At 46.1% G+C, this 24,935-nt stretch overlaps 2 protein-coding genes across 4 annotated transcripts in view; one reads left to right on the top strand and one right to left on the bottom strand.

Annotated features, from left to right (window-relative positions):
- PEAK1 (pseudopodium enriched atypical kinase 1) overlaps positions 1 to 9,178 on the bottom strand; it is a 182,628-nt gene extending 173,450 nt beyond the window's left edge. The window contains exon 1 of one of the 3 annotated variants that reach the window (XM_079768645.1): positions 9,024 to 9,178. The gene's annotated coding sequence lies outside the window, so the exon portion shown is untranslated. Of the gene's footprint in view, positions 1 to 8,068; positions 8,685 to 9,023 lie in introns of those variants that run through there. The other 2 variants (XM_079768646.1, XM_079768647.1) reach the window with 2 other exon arrangements.
- A 128-nt stretch (positions 9,179 to 9,306) lies between these two features.
- The window catches only part of HMG20A (high mobility group 20A), a 107,430-nt gene continuing 91,801 nt past the window's right edge, over positions 9,307 to 24,935 (top strand). Inside the window, exon 1 of the mRNA XM_079768649.1 lies at positions 9,307 to 9,900. The gene's annotated coding sequence lies outside the window, so the exon portion shown is untranslated. The remainder of the gene's footprint in view (positions 9,901 to 24,935) is intronic.

Here is a 24,935-nt window from a genome sequence, read left to right as displayed (position 1 = left end):
TTCTCAGAACATCACCCTTCTCAGAAAAATACATTAGAATGAAAATGAGCAAAAGAGGGATGAATTTTCTCTGTATCAAAAAATATTAATATTTATTGAACATTTCAAGTTGGCAGCAGTATTGGCAGCATTTTCTTCTTGGTAATCTGAAGTTGCAGTTGAAAAGATTCGTGCCATTTAGAAATCATAGTGCCCCTTTTTTCTTATTTTTCCCCCCACTCTGAATTTAGGATGGTGCCAGCACCCTCTCCTCTTGTATTTGGAACTGACCTCCATTGGTCCATATAGACCCATATTTCTCTCCCACTAGAATGTAATAAGCTCCATAGGTATAGGATTTCTTGTTCACAGGTGTATTTCAGCATTCAGAATAGTGCCTGGCATATAGCAGACTCGGAGTAAGTATTCTTAAATGAACAACACGTGAACAACCCTAGCCAAAAGACTGAGTGTATCTTTTTATTTTTTAAAATATGTTTTTTATTGATTTTTTTTTTTTAAGAAGAGGGAGGGAGACAGAGAGAAAAAAACATTGTTGATGCCTCCTTCATGTCTCCTTCTATCAACCCCCCAACCTGGGCACATGCCCTGACTGGGAACTGATTCAGGGAACTCAACCAATTGAGCCACACTGGCCACGGCAGGAGTACAGATGTATAGATCTTGTTTCAGTGCAAGGGGTTGTGTTCCTGTTCTTTGTGGAAAGCTTTGTTGAATCTATGTAGCCCAGTAGTAGCTGTACTTTATCATAACTAGTGTCTTTTGCTAGGGTTATTAAGAAGATTCCTACTACTCATCTTATCCAGGGATAAGGAGAGATGCTCTAAATCACCGGTCGCCAACTGGTGGTCCGTGGACCACTGGTGGTCCGTGAGGTCCAAAAGGTTGGCAACCGCTGCTCTAAATGAAGCCTTCTTATGGACATCTGGGGCTTGGATCTATGTCCCCTGTGACATTAAAATCTTGATGGAGTAGTGAACCCTCACATTCCTTTTTGTTGCATAGGCAAAGGGCTTAGAACATGTCTGGTACATAGTACCAGGTGCTCCCTAAGCTGAACAGGAAACAGCAAGCTTCCTCAGACAGGAAACACTGGTGGGAGACACACCAAAAACTATTCATTTTGAATGGTTTGACCAAACTTACCTAATTAACTTGGATAATAAGTTAGAGTGATGTCAGAGGAATGGCTGTGTGAGGGATTCCCTTGGCCACACCCCCTGAAATTTCAACAAGTTAACCAATTATAATTCAACAAAGAATTCCCTGCTCAACACATGGGCACACCTGAGATACCCACGTATTTAAACACCTAAAGGTGGGCAACTGGCAATAATTGGAGAGACGAGATGGGAGAAAAGCACACACAGCCCACAGACACAGCCCTGCAGACAGGAGTTCGCAGCTGGGCTGGAGAGGGGAGGAAGCTGGTGGTAGCAGATGCTTCCTTCAGCTGGGAGGAACAAAGAACTGGGGGCGAAGACTGGCAGGGCGAACAGAACAAACAGTATCTAAGCCAGCAGACACGTGAGAGTGCACAGGGCTCTGTCATGCGACTCTCCACTGTCGGGCCAGGACGGTGGTGGTTCAGGAAAAGAAATGGAACCACAGAGCCCTGCAACCACTGGGACTCCCAAAACTCAACATCAAGGGTAACAGGTAGAGGAGCATATTATCTGTAAACCAAGAGTTATGACAGTAAAACCTTGGTTTACCTCTATGACTAATCCTCAGGTGGGGTGTTTGTCGCAGAATCCCACAGAGGTTAGGGTTCGTGATTACGGTGAGGATAACCAAAAAGAAAATGACCCCAGAAAACAAGCTGGAACACATGGAAACCTATATATATATATAAAAGCCTAAGTGACCAGCTGACCCGCCGACCATCCAACCGTCCGGTAGCTATGATGCGCACTGACCAATGGGGCAGATGCTCAAGGCAGGAGCAGAAACCACAGGCATGGAAACATGGAACAGACTGATGAATCTCGGAGGGAAGGGAGAAGGGAGAGGGTGGGAAGAGATTAACCAAAGATCTTATATGCATACTAGAGGCCTGGTGCATAGATTCGTGCACTGATGGGGTCCCTCAGCCTGGCCTGCGGGGATCAGGTCGAAACCTGCCGAGTGCACGAATTTATGAACCGGTGAGGTCCCTCGGCCTGGCCTGTGGAGGCCAAAACCAGCAGTCCAACATCCTCCAGGGGTCTCGGATTATGAGAGGGTGCAGGCCAGGCTGAGGGACCCCACCGGTGCACGAATCCATGCACCGGGCCTCTAGTATGTGATATAAGTAACAGAGATTTCAAGATTGCAGTTCTGAAAATACTCCATGAGATGCAAGAAAATACATATAGGCAATCTAATGCACTCAGAAAACAAATCAATGAACAAAACGAGTACTTTAACAAAGAGATTGAAACATTATAAAAGATCCAATTGGAAACCCTGGAAATGAAGCATGCAACTAAAGAGATTAAGAGGGAACTACTGAGTATAGAAAACAGCCAACCAGATGGAGAAAAGAATTAATGATGTAGAAAAAAGGAATCTAGAAATGACACAGAGGGAAGAAGAGAGAGATCAGAGAGTAAAGAAAGATGAAAGAGCTCTACAAGAACTGACTCCATCAGAAAAAAACAATATTAATATAATGGGCATTTGGAAGAAGAAGAGAGGGAGAAGGGAATGGGGAATCTATTCAAACAAATAATGAATGAGAACTTCCCAAACCTATGGAAAGAACTAGATCCTCAAATCCAAAAAGCAAACAGAACACATAGTTTCCTTAATCCAGAGACCCTCTCCAAGGCAATTTGCATTAAAATTGTAAAAATTTAATGATAAAGAAAAAATTCTCAAAGCAGCCAAGAAAAAGAAGGAAGTGACCTACAAAGGAAAACCCATCAGAATTTCATCAGACTTCTCATCAGGAACTCTACAAGCCAAAAGAGAGTGGAACCAAATATTGAAACATCTGAAAGAGAAAATTTACCAGCCACAAATAATATATCCAGCAAAATTACTCTTTAAATATGAAGGAGAAATAAAGATGTTCCCAGACATATTTTTCTGTGTATAAGAGGCTATTTTTTCCCAAAATCGTTAGACTGAACATCGAGGGACATCTTATACAAGGAAGTCAGCCGAGGAGGGAGCTGCATGGGTGTATAGCTGCCCATATCTTGTCAAACAGGCTTCCTCCAATCATGAGCCTTATTGTTATTGACGTCAGCTGATGCCATAATTGGAGATGGAGGTGGAGAGTGCACAGATGCAACAGGAACTAGAGCATTCTGAGCCCATAAAGATGTAAAAAAATAAAAAGATAAATACCAGTAAGAGATTGTCTTATGCTGCAAAACTCAAAGTGAATGTAAACAGCTATGCAAAAGAGCATGGAAACAGAGCTGCAGAGAAACAATCTGGACCTCCTCCCACTGAGTGTATGATCACACAGTGGAGAAAACAGGAAGAACAACTCCTTAAAATGCCAAAAAAGAAGAAGGCGTTAAGAGGAAAACCAGCAAAATGGGGAAACTTGGAGCAGAGGCTTAAGACTTGGATTATGGAGCAGTGCCAGAGTGGCTTATGTGTGTCAACCAAGCTTATTCAATGTCAGGCAAGAATGTTTGCAAGCGAATGTTTCCTTGATTTATAGGAAAGGCAAAATGGTGCTTCAATTTCATGAGGAGAGAAGGATTGGCCATGAGAACACGAACAAAGTTAGCTCAGAAAATGCCACTTGTTTATGAGGATGATCTCACATATATAGAGTGACTCATAAGATAGAAGTTGAAGAAATTTATATGTCTGGAACTATTAGTGATGGAGAAGAGAGCAGTGATGCAACAGAGTCTGAATAAAGTGATATGCTGCATAATATCATAGTACTGGTATATAAATATTAACTACAGTAATTACTAAAATGTGTTCTGTTTATGTTTAAAATATTGATTTCTTAATTTTGGGTTGGAAAAAAGGGGCATCTTTTTAAAAATATATATATTTTATTGATTTTTTACAGAGAGGAAGGGAGAGGGATAGAAAGCTAGAAACATCGATGAGAGAGAAACATTGACCAGCTGCCTCCTGCACACCCCCTACCGGGGATGTGCCCGCAACCAAGGTACATGCCCTTGACTGGAATCAAACCTGGGACCTTTCAGTCCGCAGACCGACGCTCTATCCACTGAGCCAAACCGGTTTCGGCTAAAAGTGGCATCTTATACATGGGGGCATCTTAAACACGGAAAAATATCGTACTTAAGAATAAACTTAACCAAGGAGGCAAAAGACCTGTACTCAAAAAACTACAGGACGTTGGAAAAAGAGACAGAATAAGATATAAACAAGTGGAAGAATATATCACGTTCACGGATTGGTAGAATCAACATAATTAAAATATCCATATTAGATGCTGATTCAGAGACAGGAAGGAAAAAATGGCGGCCGAATAGGAAGATGTGTCCTGAGCCTTATTCCAGAGCAGATAGAAGCAACAACTAAATCAAATAACATCCATCTGTAATTGGCGAAGTAAACACAGCTGGTGAGACAATCCACAGCCAGGAAGGGCAGAGGATGCCTGGAAAATGGTAGGATCAGGGATCTGGGCTGGAGAGAGCTACAAGACCACTAGGCTGAGAGGGTCAGAAGGAAGCTGCACAGCACCAAGTCTGTGTAACATCTGACGGTGGAAAGGAAGTCCACAGGGCTGCTGGTGGCAGAGGATTCTAGATCTAAGTCCACAGCCACAAGAGGCTGAGCCCAAAAAGGCTGTCTGAAGAGCTGCCCCAGCCATGTGGTGCTGGGGGCGGTGGGGAGAGAGGTTGCAGTGCAGGTGGAGATGCAGATTTGTGAGGACAGGCTGTGAAGGAGAGCAGGTCAGGAAGAGGTGACCAGGAATCCAGCACTGAGACATCCCTGAGCCTCTGGATCTGAGCAGCCATTTTTCTCCTGAAGAGCCAGCTCCTCCCAGTAGCCTCAAGGCAGCTAATACAGCCACAGCCAGATTACACCTTGAGTTGTACAAAGGACACAAAAACTCTGAATAGCCCCAAAGAGCCCTCAGGGACTGGGGTTGAAGAGAGGCCTTTTAGTCTGGGAAAGCAATACAGCACCACCCCCGCCTAAAGCCCTGTCAGAAACAGAGGCTTGAGAGATTAGGATTGACAGCAGGCAGACAGGCAAAGCAGGAAGATTGGTCCTGCCTGCTTTCAGCCAAAGCTGTGGAGACAGACACAAATAGAGGACCTGTGGATCACTTGGAAATTCAACAAAGTGTGAGAGGGAGAAGCCAATAAGGAAGTCAAATACAATTGTATGTGAAGGGATAAGAGTAAAAAAAAAAAAAAAGTTAATAGGGGCGACCAGGCCAGCAGGGCAGGGCAATTACGGGTGACCAGGCTGGCAGGGGAGGGCAATTACAGGTGACTAGGCTGGCAGGGGAGGGCAATTACGGGTGACCAGGCCAGCAGGGGAGGGCAGTTAGGGGGATCAGGCCGGCAGGGGAGAGCAGTTAGGGGGATCAGGCTGGCAGGGGAGAGCAGTTAGGGGTATCAGGCCGGCAGTCAGAGTGGTTAGGGCAGGCAGGCAGGTGAGCGGTTAGGAGCCAGAGTTCCCGGATTGCGGGATTAGGCCTAAACTGGCAGTTGGACATCCCCCGAGGGTTCCTGGACTGGAGAGGGTATAGGTAGGGCTGAGGGACACCCCCCCATGCACGAATTTCATGCAAGAGCCACACTCAAGGGGCTAAAGAGCCGCATGTGGCTCGCGAGCCGCAGTTTGCCGACCACGGTCCTAAATTGTATGCTCCTTGCAAAAGGGGATATCATTCTACATATACTCAGGGCCTACCACCATGTCTATCACTTAAAAGACACTCAAAATATTTGTCAAACAAATGTGAACTATCTATTCCTGGCCTGAAAGTTACTAGAATTTCTCCAAGGAAAACAAACCAGCAAGAAGGAGTCTAGACTTTCTTTTTATTTATTTTTTCAATTAAAATTTTTTAAATGTTGACATTATTGCATGTATCCCCTTTCCCCTACATCCACCCACCCCAGGGAGCCTACTAGACTTTCCTAGTAATGAAAGGATTGGGGTGGCAGTGAGAAGTAGGAATTACAGTAAAGAGCAATCCTAGATAATTAAAGGCTAATATGCAAATAGACCAAACAGCGGAACAACCAGTCGCTATGACACGCACTGACCACCAGGGGGCAGACTCTCAATGCAGGAACTGCCCCCTGGTGGTCAGTGCGCTCCCACAGGGGGAGCGCTGCTCAGCCAGAAGCCAGGCTCACAGCTGGCGAGCACAGTGGTGGTGGCGGGAGCCTCTGAGGCAGCACTAAGAATGTCCCACTGATGGCTTAGACCCGTGGGGACATCCCCCGAGGGCTCCTGGACTGCGAAAGGCCACAGGCCGGGCTGAGGGACACCCCTGAGTGCATGAATCTCGTGCACAGGGTCTCTAGTGAGAAAAGAAGGCTCGTCACAGACACATGCCTCTTACAATGATAAGGAGCCATGAATTCACACTTGACATGCCAGGGGACAGTTTGGTTCCTAAATTACTTAATCCATCCAACAAAAGAGTTAAAACAACAAATCTCTCATGAAAAAATGCTAATCTCATGATGCTTTACCATGGAGCCATTTAGAAGAGTTATTATATGTAATGTGACAGAGCATGAATTTATGGCTGATGCTCATTTGGCAAATGTGGTTGGCACGGCTAGATGTTAAAAAACATGTACGCAAATAAATGTTTTTAAGCTCTCAGACTTAAATATTTACATTACTATAAATGTACAAAGATAAATGTTTATATGAGTACATATATAACACATTCCAAGAACTATCTTTTTTAAAATTGATTTCAGAGAGGGGGAAAAAGGAGGGTGGGGGGGGGGGGGGAAGAAATATCAATCTGAGATAGTTCCCCCTACTGGGGAACAAACGGGTAACCTTCCTGTGCACCTGACAAGGCTCCAACAACTGAGCCACACTGGCCAGGGCTCCAGGAACAATTTATTAATGTGATTGTCACGAACAGTTATGAAGTGGCATTATATTTCTTTATGGTCCTCAGGATGAACTCTTAACACTGAATTCTAACAGAAAGTTAATGGCATACAAGAATTACCAAGGAAGTTTTTCTGTACTATCACTGGATAAAATGAATAGCCACAGTATCATTATAGGTCAAAGCAACTTTAACTTTTCCTTTCATCAAAACACTTTTCTTCCCATCCTGGAACCCAGCCACACATAAATGTTAACCCCTAAATGGGGGGGGGTGGGGGGGGGAGAGGAGGGGATAGACCTACACATCTAAAAGCCTTAAATAATCTGACATTTTCCCCCACCTAATATAGTTATGTTAGTCTCCAAAATAAAGACATGATAAAATATTTCCTCCTCTTCCCCTCTGACAGTTATGGAAAGATGTTTGTTTTTTCACATAGCTTGTGCATTTGTCATAGCCAAAACTTACCAGCAATGGTATGAATCCTGCCTCCATCAATTTCTGGGCTAAGGCTACAACTCCAAATTTGAAGCCAAGAAAATGAACCATACCTGCCATTATAGTTTACCAAATGAGTCACCAAAGAGAAGTGCCAGGCACTTCAGAAAGTAACTAAGGTAATCAGTGAATTGTGCTATCTAGAAATTCCCTGAGATTACAGGAGAAACGACCACGAAGCAGGTATCCAAGACTGTTCATGGAAAGTTTCACCCTGTGGATAATTCCCACACTGCAGAGAGCAATACGGGTTCTCCAACAACAGACATCATTTCATTTATCAGGGAAAAAGACGTCGTGGGCTAAACAAAAATTAGTAGGTAGGCCCCAAACAGAATCCTCAAAGCAATCCCAATTCAGGAGAAAAGCTATTGACATACATCATCCAATGACCTAAAAAATAGCCTTTTATACAAGTCTCCAAAGATTTAATTCCATGTCTACTCTTACATTTAAACAGAAGCAGAAGAAAACTGTATTAGGTTTTCTACAGCAAGGCCAATAAAGATGAAATCTAATTTTCCTTTAACTCACCGCCAGCCTTCCAATAACTCCATTCCACAACTCTCAAATTTCTACACTTGGACCTTAAAAATAACAACGGATTGCAAGAAAGTAGCATTTAAAGGTGGGAGGGCTCCTCTTTCCTGTTGTTCTGGGCAGTCTTTAATGTCGCCAAAGGACGAAAAAGAAAATCATGCTCTCAGCAGGGTGGTGCAAAATACGGGGCGGGGGCGGGGGGGGGTGTGTGGAGTAGGAAAGGGGGTTCAGACGTCAAATCCTCCTCCTGGCAGGAGGCAAGGAAAGTTGCAAAGACGCATAAATCAAAAGGCAAAGGAGAAACAAAATGACCAACAGAATCCCCAAACAACCGAACTAACCCGCAGGTTACGGGGCTCACAAGCCTCAGCCCGAAGCGAACAGGCAAAGAGCTCCCGGGTTTCGTCCTGTTGTGGTAGGCGAGGCTGCGCCGGATGCTCCCAGACTGGGAGCGGAATATCTGTGCAGACTTAGCAGGAGCTGGGAGCACTTCCTGCCCGGCCCCCGGAGGCCGCCCCCTCCAGCCGGCACTTTCTCCCGCAGCTCCCGGCCGCGCCCGGGGCGCCTTTTGGCGCCAAGTCCCAACTTTCCCTCCTCTGGGGAGCGCCGAGCTACCCGGGATGCCGGAGGAGGGGGAAGAGGAGAAGGAGAAGGAGGAGGAGGAGGAGGAGGGGGAAGGAGGGGGGAAGGAGGATGAGGAGGAGGGAGGGAGGAGGAGGGGGGGGGCAGTGCCGGCTGGCCCCGAGGGCTGGTGGGCGCCGGGGTGGCCGGAGCCAGAGCGGCTGCACCAGTTCAGCCGCCCAAGTCCCCGAGGCGGCTTCACCCAGACGCCGCGCCGCCGCGCCCGGACTCCCCCGGGTCGGCGCTCTCACACCGCGGCGACCCAGGTCCCACGAGTTGGAGCAAGAGGAGAGAACGGAGGGGACGCGGGCAGCCCTGCCACCGTTACCTGAGGCTCCCACAAGCTGCCGCGGTGACCACCATCGCTGGTGGGCCCGTCCCCTTCTTGGTCACCGCGGCCACCACCGCCACCAAAGCCACTGACTCTCACAAGTAACTACCGGCCCCCGCCGAGTCCGCTCGGCCGCCCTCGGCCTGCCCGCCCCCACGCAGCCCCGCGCACCGCCCTTCCGCGCGCGCACTCGGAGGCGAGCTCCCGGCGGGGCGAGCGCGCGCGCGCACGGGCCCTTCACCCTCTGTGGGCACCTCAGTCCCGCGGAAGGCGTCATCGTGTCCCCCTCTCACGTTCGTGCCTCAACACAATGAGGTCTAGAGGGCTCCTGTTTGGCCCGGGAGGTGGGGGTGAAGGGACATTTCGGTTAAAATAAGTTCCTGCGGTACTGAGCCAGGGCCAGAGCCCCCTGGTCAGCCTGCGGGGGAATACAGAGCTTAGGAGGACGCCGGCTGCAGTAACTGCCCATCCAAGGCCCAATACCTCCCGCAGGCCTCGGCGACTAGAAACACTACATCTCCCAGAAACCTCCGCGAAAGCCAGGCTCACTTGCGTAACCACGTTGGCCAGCGTCGCTTTTGAACAAAATAATCCCTTCATTTTTCTGAAGGTGTCGGGCATAATATTTCATTTTCTCCTCACCGAAGCCACTTTAAGCGTTACTGCGTTAACAGAAGTTGCCTGTGGGAAGGTGTTTACGACGATGAGGTGAGCAGAAAGGAAGGACATCATCATACAGGACTGCGGAGGAATTTTCCTCCCGCGGTGAGACGCCGGCGAAGAGTGAATGCGATTGAAAGAGGCTCAGAGAATTGTCCTCCGTACGGGGGACTTTCTTTAGCTCCAGGCTCCTGCCTAGCCCCATCGTCAGCAGGTCAGTAAGCACGGCGAGCTTGGGGACGGCTACGGTGGAGGCGCCCTTCACCCTCTTTTGCCATGGTTAATTGGCTTGTCTGGGTTTGAGGTCGATTGAATGGAGGCGCCTCACTTCCGGTTGGGGGAGGGGAGGAAGGCAGTCCTCGGGGAGGGGGAAACATAACTCACTTCCTGTGGGGTTCCAGTGATGGTAGGGTGTCCTCCTCTCCGCAGCCTGGAGCGGCTAGGGCTTGGAAAGGTGATACCTGGTGCCATTTGCACAGACTGTGTTTTCAAGTTTGGGGGATTATGTCTTATGTGAAAAGTTTGGTTGTTAAACCAGTTTGTGTTGCTAATGTCCCACCCTCCCGTCAAAATTAGTGTGAGGTTTATTTCCACATGCAAGATGGAATATTTCCTCCTCGACAAAATTTTTCTTAATGCGTTCTCAAAATAATTCTAAACCTCTTGTTAGAATTATCTACTCATCTCTGCGAGATGGCACACTTTCTTGGGTGACTCACAATTGCCTACCTCTGCTGCTTATAGTCCAGCGCTCACCTAATGAGGTGTGTGTCACTATCCTGGCATGCTACCGGAACTCTAGTCACGGCTCATTACAGCACTCGATATTTTACATAAATTATGAGGCATATTCACCTTACAAGAATGAAAGTATCATCCTGAAGTACTCACATACATGGTATTACCTTAATAAATATGATTGGTATCTTCCATTCTTAGACTTGTTGATTTTAGGCTACAGGTTCTGCCCTGTGCCTGAGAACAACTTAACCTTAAATTCTTACATGTAATACATAGTTTTTCTGAAAGTTAGACTTTAGCACATTTTTCCTTTTTGTAATTTAATTAAATTCAGATAGATTAAAAAATGATATCCAGTTTTAAAGCATTATACAAGGATGAGATTCAGCTCAGATTTTAAGGGCAGGGGGATTGGCTCACAAAGGACAAAGGGTGAATACATCTATTTTTCCTGTACTCTCATTGTTTTATAAGAAACTATATGCAAAGTGGTAATAAACACTCAACAATTTTGATCCCGTGCCTTCTTATTTTCAAGTACCACAATACTTGAGTGTGTGGATGTGTACTGAAGGAATCAATCAATATAGAGCTTAGGAAATCTCAACAACTAGTAATTTTAGAGTATCTGTCAAATGAACTGTAATGTCCTTCAAGGATTTTTAAAAGAATAAAGCCTGTGTATATTCTCCTTTTGGATTCTTACCTAATTTATCCTCAGAATTTGCAATTATTTTAATTCTAGTTCCTTTAAAAAGTTATTTGGTTTAGAGTTTATTAGAAAATATGTTTTAAGTTAAATGTTACAGTAAAAGGAAAAATATATGTGTTAGCCTTCTGTAAACATAAAAGATCTCAGACCCTAAAATCAATGAGTTATCTTTTTAAAAATTACAAAATTTCTCCAAGTAATTGAAAAGGTGAGACAAAACAATGTCTGTTATTATAAGGTTAGGGGCATGTAGACTGCCTCAAGCAAGTATTAACTAATTGAATAGTGAGAATGTGTTAACTCTCGTCTTTATTAGTGTAATATATGATCATTCTGACAAAGTAAACTATAATATTAGGAATTATTGAAGTAAGTAAAGATTATGGAGCTAACTTGAAAAGATAGATAAAGATATTAAAATTTTGATTAAGATACATTGGTATTACCTTTTGGAAACTGTCTTTGGGAAGCAAAGGAGTTTTTTAAATTGGTTTCTGTGCTATTCCATGAAAGAAATGCACATAAATAAAAATTGCTGCAGCTGAAAGACTTGATAAGTGGCAGTTATTTATTGCTTCCATCAGATAAATATTAGAAAAGCTTATGAAAAATAGAAGGTAAGTCCATGGAAAAGTGTTCCTGTGGAGAGGTTTACTATCTTCTAAAGGCTTCTTTTTTAATATTCTTGTTGTAGTTTTCATTGCATATTCTAATAGAAACATACTATCAAAATTAGAAAAATGCTTCTGTATGTGTGCTGTTATTATCTTAGAGTTAATGAATTTGAGATTTTTCATTCCATTGCTCCTGTTATCTTAGAGTTAATAATTTGAGATTTTTTATTCATTTCATTGTGCATTTTTTAGAGTATTTAGATTAGATAATCATTTTCTTTTCCAAAAGTAGTCATTGAATACACTGCTCACAGCAGTTTGAATATTAAAACAGTAAGTCAAAATTCTGGATTCCATCTCACTGAAATTTGATTAACCATTAACCACAGAGTGCTAGAAAAAGTGTCTTTTTATTCTTTTGTCACCATTCTTTGTAAAGTCATGCCAATGTTTTACAGCTATTGCTTTTTGTTTGTTGTTTTAGTAGTTTTTGCCACAAGGTCCAGTGTTAAAGAGTGTATTTGAGTGGTTTTTCAAATTTACTCCTCTACTGTTTTTAATTTCTATTTCAGGGCCTTCAAGGGTATTAAATGAGAATAACCCTTACATGACTTTTCCATTATTTCAACACTAGAGGCCCGACCAGTGGGGTCCCTCAGCCTGGCCTGTGGGATCGGGCCGAAACTGGCTCTCTGACATCCCCTGAGGGATCCCGGATTGCGAGAGGGTGCAGGCCAGGCCGAGGAACCTCACTGGTGCACTATCAGGGCCGGGAGGGACACAGGAGGTTGGCCAGCTGGGGAGGGACGACAGGAGGGCTCCAGTAAGTGTCTGGCCCTACTCATTCAGTCCTGTTGGCCAGACCCCAGCAGCAAGCTAACCTAATGTTTGGTGCGTCTGCCCCTGGTGGTCAGTGCACCTCATAGCAAGCGGTTGAGCACCCTTAGCATATCATTAGCATATTACGCTTTGATTGGTTGAATGGATGACTGGACGACCGGACACTTGGCATGTTAGGCTTTTGTTATATAGGAAAAGTTTATTGACTGTGTACTATGTGCTAATCACTGTTCTAAGGACTTAGAATAATAAATGCATCAGTGAGTACAGACAAATATCAAATTCTCTTGAAGTTTACTCTAATTTCCAAATTAAAACTGGAATTTTGCTCCCTTGGTATTCCTAAGTAAGGTCTATGGTATGATCATTTTTCATATTGAGTCAAGAAGCTGACCTAACCTTGCTCTCTCTTGGTGTTGATCTCTTAAGCCATTCTAAATCCAGTTTTGAATATTTCAGCCTAGATTTTCTCCAGACCTTATAAACCTATGTTTTAAATATTCAGCCTTTTTCATTGACACATGTGTGGCAATCCTACCAACCTGCAATAATTTACATGGTAAAAATAAATCAAAGTGAATATTGGGAAAAATGTGGAATCAGTTTGGCCTTAGTTCAAAACTGGTGTCAACATTTTACTATCTAAGCTTACTAGCTTGGCAACCTTGAGCAATTTACTTGACCTACCTGAGCCTCTGTTGCAATAAACCTAACTGGACTCATTCAGTAAATCAAGGATATTATATAAAACACCCACCACAATGCCTGGTGTAAGGAGCATAATGAATGCTATGATTTTCCCCTCAGTCTTACTTCTGCTATTCTGGCTATTGGGATTTGCCCACATATTAAGCCTTACATATTCCAAGAAGTATGGGATACAGTACATACTGGGACTATTGAAATTCTTCTGTCTCTCCCTAACAACATGCTCACTTAGCTATCAAAATTTTTAGTTTCTTGTGGAAATGAGATATCATTAATTTCAGTGATCACTTTAGAAAATATACAAAATAGAAAAGTTTTAAGAAAAGGTTTGGTGAGGAGTCACTAAAGTAATTTGAATTATTATAGGAAGATATTCAAGCCATTCTTCTAATGCTAAGCCTAATACTTAATGTCTTTCACAATATGACCATATCTCTCATGACCTACTTATGCATCCCTAACTGATTGGTTTCTGGAAAAAAAAAAATTCAGTTCTGTATCCAGTCTTTCTATCATTGTTTATGCTATTCTCTGCCTAAAAAACTTTCTCTTTTCCCAAGAATTTCTATCAAAATGCAACTTTCTTTGGGCCCCTTTCTCAAGTACCACCTTCACCTTCAAGAAATATTTCCTGATGTCTGTCTTCTCTTTCCACTCTTTCAACCATATATGTTCTGTTCATTGACCCTCCATTTTGTTCTTTTCTTATGGGATTTACTATATAGTGCTGTCACTATTGTTATTGTTTGTTTTTGTCATTGTTATTGTATATAGCAGTGATGGCGAACCTATGACACGCCTGTCAGCACTGACACGCATAGCCATTTCTGATGACACGCGGCCGCTGAGGCGGCCGCATGCCGAGGATGAAACATTTGCTGCTCCTAAGGATGAAACATTTGCGAAATAATGTTTTTTCCTCAAAGTGACACACTACCCGAGTTATGCTCAGTTTTTTGGCGAAGTTTGACACACCAAGCTCAAAAGGTTGCCCATCACTGGTATATAGAGTTTATGTACTGCCATAAAAGGCTTCAGACTATATCTTAGTCCTATTTGTGTCTCCTGTCATACCTGGCCCAGTGCCATTCAAATCATAAATATTCAGTCAGTATTTGTGGAGTTGAACTGGCACTTGGGGTAAGATAAAGCTAATCAATAAGTTTTATCCATTATTTATGCCCAACATCTATACTAATAAAAGAGAAAGATGCAAATTGACTGTACCTTTATGATGCTCACCAGCCAATCAGGAGTGAGTATGCAAATTAACCCAACAAAGATGGCGGGTTAATTTGCATACACAGGTGCCAAACGGCCGTGGGTGGGACACAGGCATTCCGCACCGCCCCAGCCGCTCTGGGCCTCTGGGCAGCATGGGAAAGCAGAAAGGCGGCTCCGGGCCAAAGCAAAGGCGAAAAGGCAGCTCTGGCCGGAGCCAAGGCGGTGCTGGCAGCCAGGGGAAGGAAGGCCCATTCTTGCACAAATCTTTGTGCATTGGGCCTCTAGTTAAGCATAAAATACATACTCAAATATCAAGTGAAAGAGTGAATAAGTCAACGTTTTTTCATTTGTGGGTATCTCAGGGTGCCAATATGTCATGAACATATATTAACCACCTACTGTATGAGCTGAACTATGAGAACTGATCCCTGCCCTCAGTTTAATTGGAAAGAACTTGTAATTAATGTGTGCAGACTCTGAAGACTGCAGGTATTTGAGTGAAGGTGGGTGTCGATGTCAGTAGAGAGTTGTTTGTATTGTGAGAAATATCCCAGGCTATCTGAACTGAGAAACAATAGATTTGAATATCAAGAGATAATTAACTTGCAATTCCACTCCTAGGTATATAAACCCAGGAGAATTGGAAATATATTCACACAAAATTTTTCACATGAATATTTATAGCATAATTATTCATAAGATCCAAAAATCCTATATAATAAAAGGCTAATACGCAAATCGACCAAACGGTGGAATGATCGGTCACTGTGATGCGCACTGACCACCAGGGGGCAGATGCTCAATGCAGGAGCTGCCCTCTGGTGGTCAGTGCACTCCCACAGGGGGAGTGCCGCTCAACTAGAAGCCGGGCTCATGGCTGGCGAGTGCAGCAGCAGTGGCGGGAAGCTCTCCTGCCTCTGCGTTAGCACTAAGGATGTCCAACTGTCAGCTTAGGCCCGCTCCCTGTGGGCCTAGGCCGTCAGTCAGGCATTCCTTGAGGGCTCCTGGACTGCGAGAGGGCACAGGCTGGGCTGAGGGACCCCCAAGTGCCTTAATTTCGTGCACCGGGCCTCTAGTTAGAAATAAACCCAAATGTTCATCATTGATGAATGAATAAATAAGATGCACTTACACTCATACAATGTAATAAGCAATGAAGTAGTGATACAGGCTATAACATGGGTGAACTTTGGAAATATTACACTAAAGAGAAAGAAGCAAGACACAAAAGGCCACATACTGCATGATTTCGTATATGAGATGTCTAGAATACTATACCCTTGACCTAATAGAAAATAAATCTGAAGCTTCCTTCTCCTTTATCATCACCCTTCTAGTCTAAACATTCACCTCATAAAGACAAATGTATTAGTGGTCGCCAGGGGATGGTAATGGAGAGTAACTGCTAATGGATATCGGATTTCTTTTGAGGGTGATGAAAATGTTCTGGCATTAGATAATGGTGATGGTTGAAGAACAAACAAACAACAAAAAAAAACCACAATGACTTCTGTACTAAAAGGAGGTGAAATTTGTAGTATGTGAATTTGATTTTTAAAAAGAGGGGTTACATTTAAACTTGAATGGAAATATTTGAATGAGGCTAGAAGAAGGAAGCAAGATATATGAAAGCAAGAAGGTGGTAATTCTTCCTCAGATCCAGAAGGAAATGTAAGTGTTTAGGTACAGGACTAGAGGTATGTTGAGGATCAGGTGAGGATAGATGTGAAGGTTTCTGGCTGTTTTGTCTTAATGAAGCAAGCAATGAGATGAATGTTTAGACTAGAAAGGTGTTGCAAAGGAGGACATCTTAGGCTCTTGAAAGAAGCCTCAGATTTTTTTTTTTTTAATGATGTCAAGGATATAATATATGGTCAAATTAGGTTTTATGTGAATTCAAAGGGTAAAAGTATAAGGTAAGGGAATCTGATAACAGTCAACGGTGAAGTTACTGAAGAAGATGGTAGTACAGAGACTAGACAAAGTTTGATTTTATTTTTATTTTTTTATTATTTTTTAAGAGGCCTGGGGGCTGGGGCGGGCGGGCTGGCCTCGAGGGAGACCACGGGTGGCGGTGGTGCTGGTGGGGGATGGGTGCGGCGTGGTGCGGCCTGCTGGCCCAGTGTTTGATTTTAAAACTAACTGCCAATGATGAAAATAGATAAACCTTTTTTTAAAAAAAATATTTTTATTGATTTCAGAGAGGAAGGAAGAGAGAGAAAGAAACATCAATGTTAAGAGAGAATCATTAATCGACTGCCTCCTGCACTTCCCCTACTGGGGATCGAGCCCACAACCCGGGAATGTGCCCTGGACCAGAATTGAACCTGGGACCCTTCAGTCCGAAGCTGACATTCTATCCACTGAGCCAAACCAGCTAGGGCAAAAATAGATAAATCTTAAAGGAAAGGTACCAACGGCAGTAATTTGAAGAACTGCAAATAAAGGTGTTCATTTGAAGAAATACTTGAGTGCCTTTTATTTACGAGGCACTATTAAATAAAACTATAGCTATTTTCCTCATTTGAATTATTTTTTATGATAAGGTGTTATGAGTGGGATATTAGTTCAAAAATTATGTGCATTGTGTAGTTCTCTTTACAATAGCTATCTTATTTTTTTAAAAGGTTGTACTAATTTTTTATGCCACCATCAATATATGAATGTTATTTTAACCACAGTTTCACCAGCAAATTTTTTGGCTGATTAAAATTATACTTCACTTTAGTATTGCTTTTAATATGTGTTTCTATATCATAGAATTTATATATGTTGGAGCATGAAGGAATTCAAAGCCTTTATATTTGGTCCCATCTGGAAGGATATGGATTTTTAAGGACCCTAAAAATCAGACTAGCTTCTAATTTAAATAAGTTCAAAAACTACTTTTATTCAGTGGTGTGCTCCTTATTTTGTACATTACATTCACATTCAAATCACATCATAATAATAAAAGGCTAATGTGCAAATGGTCATCACACCGTGACACCCTAATGACCGATTAGCAGGGACCTGAGGCTGTGTGGCGCCTGTCCGGGGCGGGGGATCTCAGGCCGCAACCCCTGCCTGGCGGGGCTTGATGGGGGACTGAAAGGTCCCAGGTTCGATTCCGGTCAAGGGCATGTACCTTGGTTGCGGGCACATCCCCAGTAGGGGGTGTGCAGGAATCAGCTGATTGATGTTTCTCTCTCATTGATGTTTCTAACTCTTTATCCCTCTCCCTTCCTCTCTGTAAAAAATCAATAAAATATATCTTAAAATAAAAGAGAGAGAGAAAGAAGAAGATGAGAAGATGCCTAAATAGAGGTAAGGAAAATGCTAAAAGAACTAGTTTAGGAGGAAAAAAGAAGAGGAAACAAAATAAATGAAATAATAATAATGGAATTAAAACATAGTAATAATGGATATATTAATTTATAGATAGGGAAAGTAAAAGAAAATAAATGAGAAAAAATAAAAGCAAAACAAAATAAGAAAAATTAATAATAACAATAAGAATAGGTTAAAGTAGAATAGAATAAAAGGAAACAGAATTTAGAGATATGCAAGGAGAAGGGGAAAAAAACAAACAGGAAACAAAACACAGAAAATCCACTCACACATGTACGCACACACCAAAAAAGCAAAACCATACACACTCAAAGACCTTTGGGTCCGCTTTTCGTGGGGCTCACTGGATTTTTCTCTGATGTTGTTGAATCTGTTTCCTGGGCCTCCTAGAAGCTGTTCTAGTGCAGGTAAATGTGAGTCTCTGGCCCTGGGCAACCTGATTGAGGTCTGAGAGGTTGAAGCCCCTAGTCATCCAGTAGTCAGGGACCCCTTAGCCCAGAGGCTGGGTCTGCCTTGAGTCTTCCCCCAATCAGAGCTGTATGTATCCACCTTGATTGTCTCTGTTCTGAGCTGTACTCTCTTCCCCCACAGAACTGGACCCTCAGATGTTAGCTGCAGGTACTCAGGGGGTCAGCAGGGGTGCACTAGTGAGGTCCTACTGGGATTCCACTGGCTGGTGGACTAGGACCGTGTGCAAGGCTAGTCTGGATGGTGACAAGGCTGTGCTTCTAGCTGCTGAAGCTCCCCCCGCTTCAGGATAGCGTGGTTTCTGAGCCAGAGCATTACCACCAGGAGAGTGCCTGTTGGTGCTAGCAGGTTCTCTTTGTCCAGGACAGCCTGATCCACCCACCCCCGAGACCCCTGCGAGATCTAACTGTCCCTCACACCCACCATGCATGTTCACACACACCCCTCTCACTCCCTTACTCACTCAGACTCTCTCCTTAACTCCAGACCTGCCAGCTGCCATGTTGAATCCCTTTTCAAGTCTTCAAGACAGTTCTGAGGTCTTTTCTGGTGTCCCTCTGGTCTGTGGGAAAGTAGCCAGGGTGTCTTTTTTACCTTGGGGCTCAAGAACTGAAACATAACTTAGGTCAAAATGTTATCTTTAGCCTGCTGGAGGTCCAGACCCTGTAACCATTCAGGTCCAGGTTACTGTCTTCTGCTGCCTCACAGATTGCTGATTATTCAGAGAAAGGCTCAATCTCTTAAGAGGCAGAGAGGGAGATGGAGAGGTGTGGAGTGGTAGAGGTACCTCTCACAGACACCAGAGAGGTATTATTGAACAGCCCCCTGAATCAGAAGGAGAGGACTGTCCTCGCCTTGGTACTTGTCATGCTCATATAAATGAATTTACACGAGAGACCTTGATTGCATTGTGATAAAGGCATTATATTAAAAAACTAGAAGCCCAGTGCATGATTTAATCATGCACGTGTAAGCTGTCTGTCCGCTGGTCGGCAGCTCCGAAGTCCCTGGGCCCCTAGGGCGAGGCGGGGCGGGGGCGTGGTCCTCCTGCGGCAGGAGCCCAGGCCGGGGTCTTGCCTTTGCCTCCCGCCCAGGAAGGCTGGGGCCGCCGCCACGTGCTCCTGCTGCCCAACTGCCGCCAGACTCCTCCCCGGGGAGCCGCGCCGCCCGCCCACCGCCCGCCGCCTCCAAACCTCCAAAATGCCGGCTCGGCTCGCTGCCCCAGAGGCCTGTCTGTGCGGCAGCACAGCCATGGCGCAGACGCTGAGCTCGCGTCGCCGCTGGCAACGCGAGCTCAGCGTCCTGCCGGCCCAATCACCACCCCAGCCACCCCGAGTCCCGCCCCCTGTGTCACCCGCTGGCCCAATCATGGGCGTAGCGGAGTGATGGTAATTTAAATATTACCTTTTTATTATGTAAGATTAAGCATGCATAGCATATTTATTAAAGACACAAGGCAAGCACAGATGAGCTCTCAGCTAATCTGAAGGGCAAGTTGGGTGGGGATTCAAGACAATATACCCTCCAGTCTATAGGTTTTTAAATGTCACTGCTGAATATCTTGGTATGGATTAATTTTCTTTCTTTTTTTTCCAAGAGAAAATATGGCATTTATTTAGGTTTTTAGTAGATTTGTTTATAAACTGATATACACTTGGATGTTGTTGTTTTTTAATTTCTTTATTGATTAAGGTGTCACATATTTGTCCTTATCCCCCCATTCCCATCCCACACCCCTCTCCACGGATGCCCCCACCCCCCTGTTGTCCTTAACCATTGGTTAGGCTCGTATGCATACACACAAGTCCTTTGGTTGATCTCTCCCTCCTACACCCACCTTCCCCTACCCTCCCTCTGAGGCCCAACAGTCCGATCGATGCCTCCTTGCTTCTGGGTCTGTTCTTGTTCATCAGTCTATGTTGTTCATCATTTCCCCTAGATGAGTGAGATCATGTGTTACTAGAAATATAAGAACCGAATGTGAGACGAGCAATAATAGTTATGCTGACAGGCAAATGAATCAGTCTGTAGTAAGTTTCTTTCTGGATCAACAGTTCTTTTGAGACCCAATTTCAATGTCCACCAGTTCCTTATGTGTACATGTCGGCACTGACTTTTCAGCTCTGGATGGTGGACGAATGGTGGTAATACAGGTCCGACTCCCTCTGGTTTGGTCTCGCCCGGACCTAGGGGCACGGCTTCACCCGGACTCAAGGGCACGCGGCCTCACCTGGACCTGGGACCCAGCATCACCCGGGCCCCGGGGTGTGTGGCCTCACCCGGACCCAGGGGCGTGTGGCCTCACCCAGACCCAGGTGTGCGCGGCCTCACCCGGTCCTGGGATCCAGCCTCACCCGGACCCAGGGGCACGCGGCCTCACCTGGACCCGGGATCCAGCCTCATCTGGACCCAGTGGCGCGTGGCCTCTCCCGGACCCAGGGGCGCGGCCTCACCCGGGCCCAGGACCCAGCCTCACCCAGATGCAGGGGCACACGGCCTCACCCGGACCCGGGATCCAGCTTCACCCGGACCCAGGGGCGCGTGGCCTCTCCCGGACACAGGGGCGCGGCCTCACCCGGACCCGGGACCCAGCCTCACCCGGACCGAGGGGCCCGTGGCCTCACCCGGACCCAGGGGCGTGGCCTCACCTGGACCCGGGACCCAGCCTCACCCGGACCCAGGGGCATATGGCCTCACCTCGGCCCAGGGGCGCACAGCATCTCCCGGACCCGGGACCCAGCCTCACCCTGACCCGGGACTCAGCCTCACCCTGACCCGGGTCCCAGCCTGCACGGACCCAGGGGCGCACGGCCTCACCCGGACCCAGGACCCAGCGGGGTTTCGTCTTCTTGATCCCAATTCCTGTTGGTCAGTTCCCTGTCAGCAATTCCTTCAGCCATTTTCTCAAAGCTCCGGGGCTGCTGCCACGGAACTCGCTGGGCGGCGGGCTCAGCGAAGCTCCGGTGCACCCGGTGCGCGGCAGCAGGCTGGTCCGAGGTCACTGTGGCGGCACTCGGGTCTGCAGCGGCTACCAGTCGCCGGGCGAGCGCTCCTGGATCTGGGACCCAGTGGGGCCTTGTCTTCCCGATCCCAACTCTCATCTGTCAATTCCTTCTCAGCAATTCCTTCAGCCATTTTCTCAAAGCTCCAGGGCGGCTGCCGCGGAATTCATTGGGCGGCGGGCTCAGCGAAGCTCCGGTGTGCCCGGTGCGCGGTGGTGGGCTGGTCCGGGGACGCTGCGTCGGCGCTCGGGTCTGCAGCGGTGGCCGGTCACCAGGCATGTGCACCTAGCCTCTTCCGGGGCGCTGAGATTCTCGAAGGACTCGGAGGTCAGCAAGCATGGAGTCTCCCACCCCATGTCTCCCAGGGGCTCGTCTGTCCGTGCTCGGCAGCGAGTGGAGCCGTCCCCTCAGCCGGAGTCCGCCGGGGGAACTGCGCCGAGCACGTTCCGGGCCGCCATTGTGTCGCCAGAGCCGTAGTTCTTAAAGTGTTATCTTTGGCTCACCGGCATCAGCATCATCCCACATACCCCTCTCTTTTATTCTAGTTGTAGAGCATCTGCTCAGCCAGCCCTCCGGTGGTTCTGGATGGTGTCTGCTCTGTTTTCCCGTTGTAGTTTCAAAGTTGTTGTGGTAGGCAACAATCAGGCATCCGCCCTATGCCTCCATCTTGGTCTTTCTTTGTGTAGTTAAGTCTTGATTGTTGTTGGTGTCACTGGGAGGAATTTTCCTCCAGGCCAATTGGCTGTGAGGACCCGCTGTATCTATAAAGGAAGAGTTGCTGTGCAGGAGACACGTTTATGGGCCGGGACTTGTTGCAGTAGGGCTTTGGAGCTCACTGAGTCTGCCTCTTGAATGTGGTCCTTATGCAAGTGGTTGAAATCTGGTGTCGTCTCACACCGACCACTAGATGCCCTCGTTTCTGGGTCTCCAATGGGGTGCAGGTCAGCTACTGTCTGAGGCCACTCAGCAGGAGTTACAGCAAAAACTTCAGTTTTCTCCTCCTGCTTGAGTGGTTTTGGAGCAGTCTGACTGGAGCTGCAGTTTATTTGGTTCGGTATGGATTAATTTTCAAGGTCCTTTTTTACTTTGTTGTGGCCTTTCCAAAATTCATGAGAAGCACCTGGCCATTTTATCTTGCCAAGCCTTGAGACTGCTGGCTTTTGTTTCTAGGGAATAAAAAAAAATAACACTCGCTCTTTTTTTCCCTTTCCTTTTCCTGATTTTTATTTATTTATTTATTTATTTGTGAGTGAGAAGAAGACTCCTCCTTCTCTCTCTCATATTCCCTCCTTCCTGCATTCTCTTATTAGGGAGACTTTTACCCATTTGCTCTCAGGTGTCTTTGGTTTGGGGAAGATATTGGCTTGTTACTTACAAGCCAGCTGCAAATCGCCCACACTGTTTGTCCTTCTTTTAACTTTCTTGTCTCAGTTTCCCTATACCCGTGGTCGGCAAACTGTGGCTCGTGAGCCACATGCGGCTCTTTGGCCCCTTGAGTGTGGCTCTTTCCCAAAATACCACGGCCTGGGCAAGTCTATTTTGAAGAAGTGGCGTTAGAAGAAGTTTAAGTTTAAAATATTAGGCTCTCAAAAGAAATTTCAATCGTCGTACTGTTGATATTTGGCTCTGTTGACTAATGAGTTTGCCGACCACTGCCCTATACCACTTGCCCTGAAATGTTGCTACCTTTTCACTACCCTGTAAGAATAGAAGTATAGGGAGAGAGAAAGAGAGAGAGTCAGGGAGGAAGGGAGGGAGGGGGAGAGAGAGAGGGAGAGAGAGAGAGAGAGAGATGATTTCTAGAGCTAGGATTTAAAGCTAAAATTAATCAAAGTGATAAGGACCTTAGGTTTCACATTTTCTCTTTCAGGGTTTTATGAACCCTGAGAAAGAAGATACCTACTTTAAAAGGCTCCTGTGGCCTCTCATGCAAACCACTTCAGAGAGAAGCCTGCGCTGAACTGCCTGCCTGCATTATGTTTCTGCCATCTGCGCCAGCCCTTATAAAGGAGTTCCTGGAATCCTATTTCAACTGAGGCTTTCCCCACCCAATCAGAGCTGTATACATCTCCATTCCAGAGAATGGCAGTTTTGTACCTTATTTTATATGAAATTCATTGGTGATAGAAATTGGAGGCCAGAGAAATCAAAACAGGAAAACCTCTGGAATTGAGTAAAAAGTAAAATGAATAAACACATACTTCTTTTACATAGGTGGGCACAGGCTAGTTAACAGTCAACAATTAACATGATAGCAATAACAAAGGGGATTTGTGATCTCCTCTCTGGTACAGTGGTTGTGCTTTGAGGGGTCCTAGGGGTTTGGAAAAAAGGAAATTACTTTGTTATTCCAAAGGCATTTTATCAGGTATGTTGTCCTAGATGCAAAAAGACAGGGTCAGTTAAGGTGAATATTGACTTTGGTTAGGAAAAAATACTGCCCTAGAACATGACTACCACCATTAACTGCTTTTAGTTAGAAAGTTTTAATTCCAGACCATCTAATGTGGTTACTTTTTGTGTCTGAGTTTGTGAGGCTGCCACACAGGCCTCCCCTAAGATTTTCATGTTTAATACTAGAGGTCCGGTGCACGAAATTTGTGCACAAGGTGGGGGGGGGGTGTCCCTCAGCCCAGCCTGCACCATCTCACAATCCAGGACTGCTGGCTCCCAACCGCTCATCTGCTTGCCTGCCTGATTGCCAGTAACCGCTTCTGCCTGCCAGCCTGATCACCCCTTAACCACTCCCCTGCTAGCCTGATCGACGCCTAACTTCTCCCCTGCCAGCCCGATTGCCCCTAACTGCCCTCCCCTGCTGGCCTGGTAACCCCTCACTGCCCTCTACTGCTGGCCTGTTCGCCCTAACTGTGCTCCCCTGCGTACCTGATCACCCCGACCTGCCCTCTCCTTCTGGCCTGAGCACCCCTAACTGCCCTCCTCTGCCAGCCTGGTTACCCCCAACTGCCCTCCCCTGCAGGCCTGGTTGCTCCCAACAGCCCTCGCCTGCAGGCCTGGTCACCCCTAAATGCTCTCCCTTGCAGGCCTGGCCACCCCCAGCTGCCCTCCCCCACAGGCCTGGTCACCCCCAACTGCCCTCCCCTGCAGGCCTGGTCCCTCCTAACTGCCCTCCCCTGCATGCCTCGTTTCCCCCTAACTGCCCTCCCCTGCAGGCCTGGTCGCCCGTAACTTTCCTCCTTTGCCAGCCTGGTCACCCCTAACTGCCCTCCCTTGCAGGCCTGGTTCCTCCCAACTGCCCTCCCCTGCTGGCCTGGTTGCCCACAATTGCCTTCCCCTGCTGGCCATCTTGTGGCAGCCATCTTGTGTCCACATGGGGGCTGCCATCTTTGACCACATGGGGGCGGCCATCTCATGTGTTGGAGTGATAGTCAATTTGCATATTACCTATTTATTATATAGGATGTGGCTCCTTTTTTGTCCACAGCACTATCCTATCTAATAAAGAGGTAATATGCTATTTGACCCTCACACCATCCGCAAAGATGGTGGTGCCCACAGCCAATAAGGAGGGAATATGCTAATTGACTGCCCCACAATCAAAGATCGGGGCGCCTACAGTGAATAAGGAGGGAATATGCTAATTGAATGCCCC

This window comes from Cnephaeus nilssonii (assembly GCF_951640355.1).
Source record: "Cnephaeus nilssonii genome assembly, chromosome: 4".
NCBI lineage: Eukaryota > Metazoa > Chordata > Mammalia > Chiroptera > Vespertilionidae > Cnephaeus > Cnephaeus nilssonii.
Note: the sequence above shows the minus strand (reverse complement) of the source record. Positions and strands in the feature narration are given on the sequence as shown.